Raw genomic sequence first — 12,949 nt, forward strand, 5'->3', positions numbered from 1 at the left:
AGTGGACTCCACCCACCACTGAACGGCCATCTTGAATGAGGTTTTCCTGACTACATGACTCCACCAGATAAATCCCCTGATACTAATGTTGAAATAGATGGCTTGAAGCAGACACCCATCGTGTCACACTCCTCTGTGCCAGGTCACATCTTGTGCCATTGGGAAGACGGGCACTGCCAACCTATTCAGGTGCACACAGGTACCCCTGTCACCCACCAACATATCTTAAAAAGACAAGAACGGGCAAACAGCAGTGTCGCAAGACAGAAAGGAGAGGAGAAATAAGTGATGACAGGACAGAGGAGAACCAGGAGGAGAACCAGGAAAACCAGATAAAGAACCAGGAGAAGAACCAGATAAAGAACCAGGAGGAAAACCAGGAGAACCAGGAGGAGAACCAGATAGAGGTCCAGGAGGAGAACCAGGAGAACCAGGATGAGAACCAGATAGAGGTCCAGGAGGAGAACCAGGAGGAGAACCAGATAGAGGATCAGGAGAACCAGGAGGAGAACCAGGAGGACCAGTAGAACCAGGAGGAGAACCAGGAGGAGAACCAGGAGGAGAACCAGATAGAGAACCAGGTGGACCAGGAGGAGAACCAGGAGGACCAGGAGGAGAACCAGGAGGACCAGGAGGAGAACCAGGAGGAGAACCCGGAGGAGAACAAAGAGGAGCGCAGGGTGCCAAAAAAGAGAAAAGCAACAGACGACCATAACAGAGGGATGGATGGCGAGATTCTTTTGGCTTCCTAAACCGATATGCCTTTTGACGGCAGAATGAACGCACTGGCACGGGCACCCGGTCCAAAAAGTGAAGAAAAAAATCTATAATAAATTGAGGAGAAAAGGGAGAGACCACGCCAACACGTAGTGGTGGTCAACAGAAGCTTGCTCTGCGCCAGAATCTAACTTTCTCTTTCATTCTCCCTCTCTCTCTCTGTTACATTCTCCTGCCATATCTCTCTTCACACACCCTTCTCTCCTCCCACCATCTTCCCATCATCCCTCCCTCTATCCTTTACACACACACACACACACACACACACACACACACACACACACACACACACACACACACACACACACACACACACACACACACACACACACACACACACACACACACCTGCTGTGGGTATTTCTCCCATGGAGCCCTGGCCCAGGTCCAGACAGTACCAGGCTGGCTCCTTTCATTGAGCACAGTCCCCTCCACCAGCGCCAGCCTTTGCCAACAACATCCCACCTTACAAATAGCACTGAGGAGGCAAAATAACTGGCTGAAAACACCAACAATGGAGAGGGGAGGGGGAGAAGAAGGGAGGAAGGGGGGAGAGGGAGAAGAAGGGAGGAAGGGGGGAGGGGGAGAAGAAGGGAGGAAGGGGGAGGGGGAGAAGAAGGGAGGAAGGGAGGGAGGGGGAGAAGAAGGGAGGAAGGGAGGGAGGGGGAGAAGAAGGGAGGAAGGGGGGAGGGGGAGAAGAAGGGAGGGGGAGGGGAGAAGAAGGGAGGGAGGGGGAGGGGAGAAGGGAGGGAGGGAGGGAGGGAGGGAGGGAGGGAGGGAGGGAGGGAGGGAGGGAGGGAGGGAGGGAGGGAGGGAGGGAGGGAGGGAGGGAGGGAGGGAGGGAGGGAGGGAGGGAGGGGGGGAGGGGGGGAGGGAGGGAGCTTACAGGAGTAAAGCATAATATGGGGAAAGGATACAACGTGTGAAAAATATTTTTCTGTGTGTGACTTGGATGAAATATGGGTGTTGTTTTTGGGGGAAGTTGAAAAGCGCCTACAGTCAAACCATTAAGCAGGAGTAAGCAGAATTCAGACACCTTTTTTTAGCTGGTTTTGTTTTTAACTGTGTTGGTAAGGGTAAAGCCACCACGTAAACCATCGGCTACCACGTTTGGTCCAAACACCCTTTGGTCCAGCCTCGCCACTATTCCGATAATACCTTTCACCAGTTCCGCATTGAACTGGCGTTTTTCTTCCTTAACTTTTCGTGTCGCTGCGACATTCCTGAGCTTTTCCAGGCCAAGACTGGTGAGGAAGAGGTCATTCCTGAGCTTTTCCAGGCCAAGACTGGTGAGGAAGAGGTCATTCCTGTCAGTTCACTTCTCCCAAGTGGCATTGTCCTTCTCTCAATCTCTCTCTCTCTTTTCTCTTAATCTCTCTCTCTCTTTCTCTCACACAGGCTGGCAGACAGTCCGGCATGAGACGGATTCTGAGGTTGGCGCTTTCTACCTTCTGCTGCCTCACACAGCATCATGGGGTTGAGGTGGTGTGGGTCAGGGAGATGGTGGTCTGTTGTTTTAGGAATAGGGGGAATAAGAGGTGAGTGGAGCATTGAGTTGTTCTGTGTGTGAAAAAAATACAATACTGTATGTACATTGACTGTATGTTTGTTTTACTCCATGTGTAACTTTGTGTTGTTGTTTGTGTCGCACTGCTTTGCTTTATCTTGGCCAGGTCGCAGTTGTAAATGAGAACTTGTTCTTATTAACTGGCCAACCTGGTTAAATAAAGGTGAAATAAATAAATAATAAATAAATAAAAATACAAGCCAGAATGAAATGTGTTTGTCATTTGGAGCGTTGCTAGGGTTGCAAAGCTACCGGTCATTTACCTTAGGTGCTTCTACACCTGCATTGCTTGCTGTTTGGGGTTTTAGGCTGGGTTTCTGTGTTTGTCATTTGGAGCGTTGCTAGGGTTGCAAAGCTACCGGTCATTTACCTTAGGTGCTTCTACACCTGCATTGCTTGCTGTTTGGGGTTTTAGGCTGGGTTTCTGTACAGCACTTTGAGATATCAGCTGATGTACGAAGGGCTATATAAATACATTTGATTTGATTTGATTTGATTTGAGTTACCGGAATCCTACTGCCACCAGTTTGGCAACAAAACATTTACAACAAAGACTTATTGACATAGCAAAATAAATCAAATGTGTAGAAAATACATAAAGGATATTTCATCCTGAAACCCTCATATTAAAACACCATTGTTATTCACTAAGTTAATGATTCATATTTAGGAAAATGTTTTTCACTTTTTTTCACTTGAAAATCATCTTATTTGGATTATTTCCTATATTTTACACATGATGAGGCCACACAGAGGGCGCGCGATAATGACCTGTGATAATCAGAAATACCCAAAAGGACCACGAGATGTGTTGTGAGAAATGACATGAAATCCTTCAAAGATACAAACATTCTGGTAGTTTACTGATAAAGTTTGAAAGTTTCCAGTGATGTACAATTCCTTTGCAACCAACCGCTAGTTGTTGCTAAAAGTTCAAAATTAAAGTTACTAAACTATCTTTTTATCTGTGAATAAGAATGGATATGAAAAGCCAACGGACATTTACTCCTGATGTGCTGACCTGTTGCTCCCTCTGTGATTATCATTTGACCCTGCTGGTCATCTATGAACGCTTGAACATCTTGAAGAACAATGTGGCCCTAATGACCATCTACTCTTATAATCTCCACCCACCACAGCCAGAAGAGGACTGGCCACCCCTCAAAGCCTGGTTCCTCTCTAGGTTTCTTCCTATGTTCCTGCCTTTCTTGTTTTTTCCCCCTTTGCCACTGTGCTTCTACATCTGCACTTCTTTGCTGTTTAGGGTTTTAGGCTAAGAGATTCTGTAGAAGCACTTTGTGACATCTGCTGATGTAAAAAGGACTTAACATTTGATTTGGATATTGTCGTATAAACACTGTCAGCATATTTTTAAAAAGTTTTTAAGAAGTTGTTTGCATCACGTCACTTGGTAGCGAAACGCTAATAGCAACTGACTTTCGCTCAGCAATGGCAGGTCAGAGTTAAGTGGTGGGAGAACTGGGGTCGCAAGGTCAAGTGTTGACGTTTATTCAGCGATGGAGAAAGGGAGAACACAGACCATTCATCCACCATGCTTCCCATACAACGTGTATCCTAGCAACCATTTCCGGTTGCTATGGAGAGGATTCCCGCCCTCGTCACCCGATTCTTCTTGACTGCTACAGTCAGCAAGATGGAGCTGCTACAGTGTGGAATATGAGGAATTCCTCACCTCATTGTGGAATGGGAAGGAGGTACAGAGAAAGACTAGAACAGTGACCATAGTCTACTGAGATAGGACCAATACACTGAGCTACAGGGAAAGACTAGAACAGTGACCATAGTCTACTGAGATGGGACCAATACACTGAGCTACAGAGAAAGACTAGAACAGTGACCATAGTCTACTGAGATAGGACCAATACACTGAGCTACAGGGAAAGACTAGAACAGTGACCATAGTCTACTGAGATGGGACCAATACAATGAGCTACAGGGAAAGACTAGAACAGTGACCATAGTCTACTGAGATGGGACCAATACAATGAGCTACAGGGAAAGACTAGAACAGTGACCATAGTCTACTGAGATGGGACCAATACACTGAGCTACAGGGAAAGACTACAACAGTGACCATAGTCTACTGAGATGGGACCAATACACTGAGCTACAGGGAAAGACTAGAACAGTGACCATAGTCTACTGAGATGGGACCAATACACTGAGCTACAGGGAAAGACTAGAACAGTGATCATAGTCTACTGAGATAGGACCAATACAATGAGCTACAGGGAAAGACTAGAACAGTGACCATAGTCTACTGAGATAGGACCAATACAATGAGCTACAGGGAAAGACTAGAACAGTGACCATAGTCTACTGAGATGGGACCAATACAATGAGCTACAGGGAAAGACTAGAACAGTGACCATAGTCTACTGAGATAGGACCAATACAATGAGCTACAGGGAAAGACTAGAACAGTGACCATAGTCTACTGAGATAGGACCAATACAATGAGCTACAGGGAAAGACTAGAACAGTGACCATAGTCTACTGAGATAGGACCAATACAATGAGCTACAGGGAAAGACTAGAACAGTGACCATAGTCTACTGAGATGGGACCAATACACTGAGCTACAGAGAAAGACTAGAACAGTGACCATAGTCTACTGAGATAGGACCAATACAATGAGCTACAGGGAAAGACTAGAACAGTGACCATAGTCTACTGAGATAGGACCAATACAATGAGCTACAGGGAAAGACTAGAACAGTGACCATAGTCTACTGAGATAGGACCAATACAATGAGCTACAGGGAAAGACTAGAACAGTGACCATAGTCTACTGAGATAGGACCAATACAATGAGCTACAGGGATAGAGCATACGGTGTCAAGGAGCATATGGTCAAATAAAACATGACATTTTACTGTTGTGATCCTGTCTCCTTTTCTACACTATCCTGCCCTGTCACTTAGTGTATGATTAATATGTCATATCAAACCAAATAAAATACCTTTCCCTTCTGCATCCCTCTGCACTCTGTCATCTGAAGCCAAGCAGGCTTGGGCCTGGGCTCATACTCACATAATTGTCTCAGGGTAGGAGTGCTGACCAATGATCAGTTTTGCCTTTTAGATCATAATGAATAAGATTATATTTGGAAGGGGTTGACCTGATTCTAGATCAGCACTCCTACTCTGAAACGCTTTGTGGATAGGGGCCCTGGTCCAGCCTGGTCTCATAGACGTAACATAGCAAACGTAAATCCAGGACGCTCAAATTAGTATGATATGTTAAGTTTGGTATGGTTACATGAGACAGAAGATTACTGAAGGTAAAAATGAAAGTAAGGTGGATGAGTGGTATATAACTCTAGCGTATAACTCTAACCTCTAGCAACCCAGAGGTTGTGTGTTCCAATATCATCAGAGAAACAGTTAGCATTTTAGCTCATTAGCAACCACTGACTATACTTCCATAAAATCTGACCCAGGATAGTAATAATACCTTGTCTAAACGTATGCTGGGTAGTTCTGCTTAGCACCTACAGGCAACAAGACCACAATTAGGATATAACAGTGCCTTCAGAAAGTATTCAGACCCCTTCACTTTTTCCACATTTTGTTACGTTACAGCCTTATTCTAAAATGTATTAAATAAAACTATTTCCTCAGCAATCTACACACAATACCCCATAATGACATCACAATACCCCATAATGACATCACAATACCCCATAATGACAAAGTGAAAACAGGTTTTTAGACATTTTTGAAGAAAAATCTTATTAGGGTGCAGGCCAGGCAGCAGGCTGTTAGCCAGCCTGCCAGCATAGTGGAGTCTGCCACTAGCACAGTCAGTGTAGTCAGCTCAGCTCTCCCCATTGAGACCGTGTCTGTGCCTCAACCTAGTTTGGGCAAAACTAAACATGGCGGTGTTCGCCTTAGCAATCTCACTAGGATAAAGACCACCTCCATTCCTGTCATTATTGAAAGAGATCATGATACCTCACATCTCAAAATAGGGCTACTTAATGTTAGATCCCTCACTTCAAAGGCAATTATAGTCAATGAACTAATCACTGATCATAATCTTGATGTGATTGGCCTGACTGAAACATGGCTTAAGCCTGATGAATTTACTGTGTTAAATGAGGCCTCACCTCCTGGTTACACTAGTGACCATATCCCCCGCACATCCCGAAAAGGCGGAGGTGTTGCTAACATTTACGATAGCAAATTTCAATTTACCCCCCAAAAAATGACGTTTTCGTCTTTTGAGCTTCTAGTCATGAAATCTATGCAGCCTACTCAATCACTTTTTATAGCTACTGTTTACAGGCCTCCTGGGCCATATACAGCGTTCCTCACTGAGTTCCCTGAATTCCTATCGGACCTTGTAGTCTCGGCAGATAATATTCTAATCTTTGGTGACTTTAATATTCACATGGAAAAGTCTACAGACCCACTCCAAAAGGCTTTCGGAGCCATCATCGACTCAGTGGGTTTTGTCCAACATGTCTCTGGACCCACTCACTGTCACAGTCATACGCTGGACCTAGTTTTGTCCCATGGAATAAATGTTGTGGATCTTAATGTTTTTCCTCATAATCCTGGACTATTGGACCACTATTTTATTACGTTTGCAATTGCAACAAATAATCTGCTCAGACCCCAACCAAGGAACATCAAAAGTCGTGCTATAAATTCACAGACAACACAAAGATTCCTTGATGTCCTTCCAGATTCCCTCTGTCTACCCAAGGACGCCAGAGGACAAAAATCTGTTAACCACCTAACTGAGGAACTCAATTTAACCTTGCGCAATACCCTAGATGCAGTTGCACCCCTAAAAACTAAAAACAATTATCATAAGAAACTAGCTCCCTGGTACACAGAAAATACCAGAGCACTGAAGCAAGCTTCCAGAAAATTGGAACGGAAATGGCGCCACACCAAACTGGAAGTCTTCCGACTAGCTTGGAAAGACAGTACCGTGCAGTACCGAAGAGCCCTTACTGCTGCTCGATCATCCTATTTTTCTAACTTAATTGAGGAAAATAAGAACAATCCGAAATTCCTTTTTTATACTGTCGCAAAGCTAATTAAAAAGCAGCATTCCCCAAGAGAGGATGACTTTCACTTTAGCAGTGATAAATTCATGAACTTCTTTTAGGAAAAGATTATGATTATTAGAAAGCAAATTATGGACTCCTCATTAAATCTGCGTATTCCTTCAAAGCTCAGTTGTCCTGAGTCTGCACAACTCTCCCAGGACTTAGGATCAAAGGAGACACTCAAGTGTTTTAGTACTATATCTCTTGACACAATGATGAAAATAATCATGGCCTCTAAACCTTCAAGCTGCATACTGGACCCTATTCCAACTAAACTACTGAAAGAGCTGCTTCCTGTGCTTGGCCCTCCTATGTTGAACATAATAAATGGCTCTCTATCCACCGGATGTGTACCAAACTCACTAAAAGTGGCAGTAATAAAGCCTCTCTTGAAAAAGCCAAACCTTGACCCAGAAAATATTTAAAAAACTATCGGCCTATATCGAATCTTCCATTCCTCTCAAAAATTTTAGAAAAGGCTGTTGCCTTCCTGAAGACAAACAATGTATACGAAATGCTTCAGTCTGGTTTTAGACCCCATCATAGCACTGAGACGGCACTTGTGAAGGTGGTAAATGACATTTTAATGGCATCGGACCGAGGCTCTGCATCTGTCCTCGTGCTCCTAGACCTTAGTGCTACTATTGATACCATCGATCACCACATTCTTTTGGAGAGATTGGAAACCCAAATTGGTCGACACGGACAAGTTCTGGCCTGGTTTAGATCTTATCTGTCGGAAAGATATCAGTTTGTCTCTGTGAATGGTTTGTCCTCTGACAAATCAACTGTAAATTTCGGTGTTCCTCAAGGTTCCGTTTTAGGACCACTATTGTTTTCACTATATATTTTACCTCTTGGGGATGTTATTCGAAAACATAATGTTAACTTTCACTGCTATGCGGATGACACACAGCTGTACATTTCAATGAAACATGGTGAAGCCCCAAAATTGCCCTCGCTAGAAGCATGTGTTTCAGACATAAGGAAGTGGATGGCTGCAAACTTTCTACTTTTAAACTCGGACAAAACAGACATGCTTGTTCTAGGTCCCAAGAAACAAAGAGATCTTCTGTTGAATCTGACAATTAATCTTAATGGTTGTACAGTCGTCTCAAATAAAACTGTGAAGGACCTCGGCGTTACTCTGGACCCTGATCTCTCTTTTGAAGAACATATCAAGACCATTTCAAGGACAGCTTTTTTCCATCTACGTAACATTGCAAAAATCAGAAACTTTCTGTCCAAAAATGATGCAGAAAAATTAATCCATGCTTTTGTCACTTCTAGGTTAGTCTACTGCAATGCTCTACTTTCCGGCTACCCAGATAAAGCACTAAATAAACTTCAGTTGGTGCTAAATACGGCTGCTAGAATCCTGACTAGAACCAAAAAATTTGATCATATTACTCCAGTGCTAGCCTCTCTACCCTGGCTTCCTGTCAAAGCAAGGGCTGATTTCAAGGTTTTACTGCTAACCTACAAAGCATTACATGGGCTTGCTCCTACCCATCTATCTGATTTGGTCCTGCCGTACATACCTACACGTACGCTACGGTCACAAGACGCAGGCCTCCTAATTGTCCCTAGAATTTCTAAGCAAACAGCTGGAGGCAGGGCTTTCTCCTATAGAGCTCCATTTTTATGGAACGGTCTGCCTACCCATGTCAGAGACGCAAACTCGGTCTCAACCTTTAAGTCTTTACTGAAGACTCATCTCTTCAGTGGGTCATATGATTGAGTGTAGTCTGGCCCAGGAGTGGGAAGGTGAACGGAAAGGCTCTGGAGCAACGAACCGCCCTTGCTGTCTCTGCCTGGCCGGTTCCCCTCTTTCCACTGGGATTCTCTGCCTCTAACCCTATTACAGGGGCTGAGTCACTGGCTTACTGGGGCTCTCTCATGCCGTCCCTGGAAGGAGTGCGTCACCTGAGTGGGTTGATTCACAGATGTGGTCATTCTGTCTGGGTTGGCGCCCCCCTTTGGGTTGTGCCATGGCGGAGATCTTTGTGGGCTATACTCGGCCTTGTCTCAGGATGGTAAGTTGGTGGTTGAAGATATCCCTCTAGTGGTGTGAGTGCTGTGCTTTGGCAGAGTGGGTGGGGTTATATCCTTCCTGTTTGGCCCTGTCCGGGGGTGTCCTCGGATGGGGCCACAGTGTCTCCTGACCCCTCCTGTCTCAGCCTCCAGTATTTATGCTGCAGGAGTTTATGTGTCGGGGGGCTAGGGTCAGTTTGTTATATCTGGAGTACCTCTCCTGTCCTATTCGGTGTCCTGTGTGAATCTAAGTGTGCGTTCTCTAATTCTCTCTTTCTCTCGACCTGAGCCCTAGGACCATGCCCCAGGACTACCTGACATGATGACTCCTTGCTGTCCCCAGTCCACCTGGCCGTGCTGCTGCTCCAGTTTCAACTGTTCTGCCTTATTATTATTCGACCATGCTGGTCATTTATGAACATTTGAACATCTTGGCCATGTTCTGTTATAATCTCCACCCGGCACAGCCAGAAGAGGACTGGCCACCCCACATGGCCATGTGGGGTGTTCCTCTCTAGGTTTCTTCCTAGGTTTTGGCCTTTCTAGGGAGTTTTTCCTAGCCACCGTGCTTCTACACCTGCATTGCTTGCTGTTTGGGGTTTTAGGCTGGGTTTCTGTACAGCACTTTGAGATATCAGCTGATGTACGAAGGGCTATATAAATACATTGGATTTGATTTGATTTGATTATTAACATAAGTATTCAGACCCTTTGCTATTAGACTCAAAATTAAACTCAGGTGCATCCTGCTTCCATTGATCATCCTTGAGATGTTTCTACAACTTGATTGGAGTCCACCTGTGGTCAATTAAATTGATTGGACATGATTTGGAAAAGCACAAACCTGTCTATATAAAGATCCCACAGTTGACAGTGCATGTCAGAGCAAAAACCAAGCCATGAGGTCGAAGGAATTGTTTGTAGAACTCCGAGACAGGATTGTGTCGAGGCACAGATCTGGGGAAGGGCACCAAAACATGTCTGCAGCATTGAAGGTCCCGAAGAACACAGTGGCCTCCATCATTGGAAGTTTGAAACGATCAAGACTCTTCCTAGAGCTGTCCGCCTGGCCAAACTGAGCTATCGGGGAAGAAGGGCCTTGGTCAGGGAAGTGACCAAGAACCCAATTGTCACTCTGACAGAGCTCCAGAGTTCCTCTGTTGAGATGGGAGAACCTTCCAGAAGGACAACCATCTCTGCTGTACTCCACCAATCAGCCCTTTATGGAAGAGTGGCCAGACAGAAGCCACTCCTCAGTAAAAGGCACATGACAGCCCACTTGGAGTTTGCCAAAAGACACCTAAAGACTCTCAGAGCGCTCAGGACCTCAGACTGGGGTGAAGGTTCACCTTCCAACAGGACAACAACCCTAAGCACACAGCCAAAACAATGCAGGAGTGGCTTTGGGCAAGTCTCTGAAAGTCCTTGAGTGGTCCAGCCAGAACCCGATCGAACATCTCTGGAGAGACCTGAAAATAGCTGTGAAGCGAAGCTCCCCATTCAACCTGACAGAGCTTGAGAGGATCTGCAGAGAAGAATGGGAGAAACTCCCCAAATACAGGTGTGCCAAGCTTGTAGCGTCATACCCAAGAATACTTGATGCTGTAATCGCTGCCAAAGGTGCTTCAACAAAGTACTGAGTAAAGGGTCTGAATACTTATGTAAATGTGATATTTCAGGTTTATTTATTATAAATTAGAAAACAATTTTACGAATCTGTTTTTGCTTTATCATTATGTAGATTTATGAGGGAAAACAACTTTTGAATCAATTTTAGAATAAGGCTGTAAAGTAACAAAATGTGAAACTTTCCAAAGTCACTGTATACTGGGGATCGAACCATCAACTACGGACCTCATAAAGTCGAAGCCCCCGCTCTATTGCTGAGCTACAACCCCTGGGCTTGTATTCAAAAAGCATCTCAAGGGTAGGATTGTTGATCTTGGATCAGCTTTGCCTTTAAGATGAAAAATGAATAGCATTACATAGACGCGGGGACCTGATACTAGATCAGCACTCCTACTACTCCGAGAACACGTTTAGGACCATGTTGGACAGGACCAGGGCCTCCTCCTCTTAGTCCCCCCCGCCCACTGTGAGATGGGAAGGAACAGATTCTGGCATGTGGTGTCTTCGAGCTGCTCCGACAGACGGCCCGGGAATTTACGACAGGGCGGAGCTTCTCATGCGCATATTTCACAGATGGGCCCCTGGACGCTGCAGTGGGCTGCAGACCTATCCAGAATGCTCTGGGTGTGGTGCTCCCAGTCACTGGGAGAGGGGGTGGGGTCGACCGGATCGCAAAATAGTATTTTCTGCTTCTTCTTATTGAGCACTTATCCTACAGTATTAGTTATCCTACAGTGTTAGAGTTATCCTACAGTGTTAGAATTATCCTACAGTGTTAGTAGGTGCCCAACTTCTTCACTGAGTCAGAGTGTTACATTCTGAGAAGAAACCAAATCACAACTCATGTCAGTAGGAGATTGGTAGGCTTTCTCAGGACGGATGATGCATTGCATATTCAATGCTAACAATCTGATATTGTATGTCACATTGTGTGCAGAATTCTGCATTTGGACTCCTGAACTTGTTGATTACACTCATTACAAGACTCTTTACATACTCTCATAAGCACTATTAAACTAACTCAACTGATCTAAACTGAATCTCCCCTAAACTAAATAATTACACCACAGTGGGGGGGGAGTTTGTATAGGCTACTTATTTTGTACTAAATATGTTGTTCATTATGACAGAGACCAAATAAAAATGTTCAAATGATATCTGAAGGCAAGCTACGTGCCTGATGGGGTAATAAATGAATTACCACCCAGATCATAATAACCACTTACAGACGTTACATGAGAATGATGGACAAGTCATTAAAACTAGTTTGACTTTTCTGTGCCGGAGGAGTTGTCAATAAACAATGTTTGGTGTGGCACGAGGGAGTTTTACAAGAGAGATGTGATTTCATTTACCTGCCATGACCGTTTAGTCCTCCCTTCCTTGCAGAGCGCGGCCTTCGTTGGGTGGGACGGTTTTGTTTGCCATGTCAGCAACAGCGAGTGACACGAGCAAAAGAACGTTCCAAGTGAGCAGTATTTGTGCTTGCGTGAATAACAGTAAATATGACCTCTTCTGTTCTTGGACAGTAGCCACTGAACTGCGTTACGCTGTCATTGTGTTGGAATATGGGAGGAGTCAAGCGACATCGAATGGCCATTGACATGAATATTCAACATGCGTGGGGGACGTTGTGCACTGAATAATAACTAAGTAGGGGTTAATATGACTTTGGCTCAAAAGCCTACGGTGCAGTCTGTGCGGGAACAAAATTACATTTAAATAAATATCCACATTAAGAACGCCGTTCAGCATGCAAATGAGCTTTTCACCATCCTCCATTGCTCATTCTGCAGGTTAGTTCAGGGCGGTGCATCTGTCTCAATGCAGAGTCCCATTTTGTGGGGATTTCCAAT

Source organism: Oncorhynchus kisutch, linkage group LG7, assembly GCF_002021735.2.
Source record: "Oncorhynchus kisutch isolate 150728-3 linkage group LG7, Okis_V2, whole genome shotgun sequence".
NCBI classification, from domain to species: domain Eukaryota; kingdom Metazoa; phylum Chordata; class Actinopteri; order Salmoniformes; family Salmonidae; genus Oncorhynchus; species Oncorhynchus kisutch.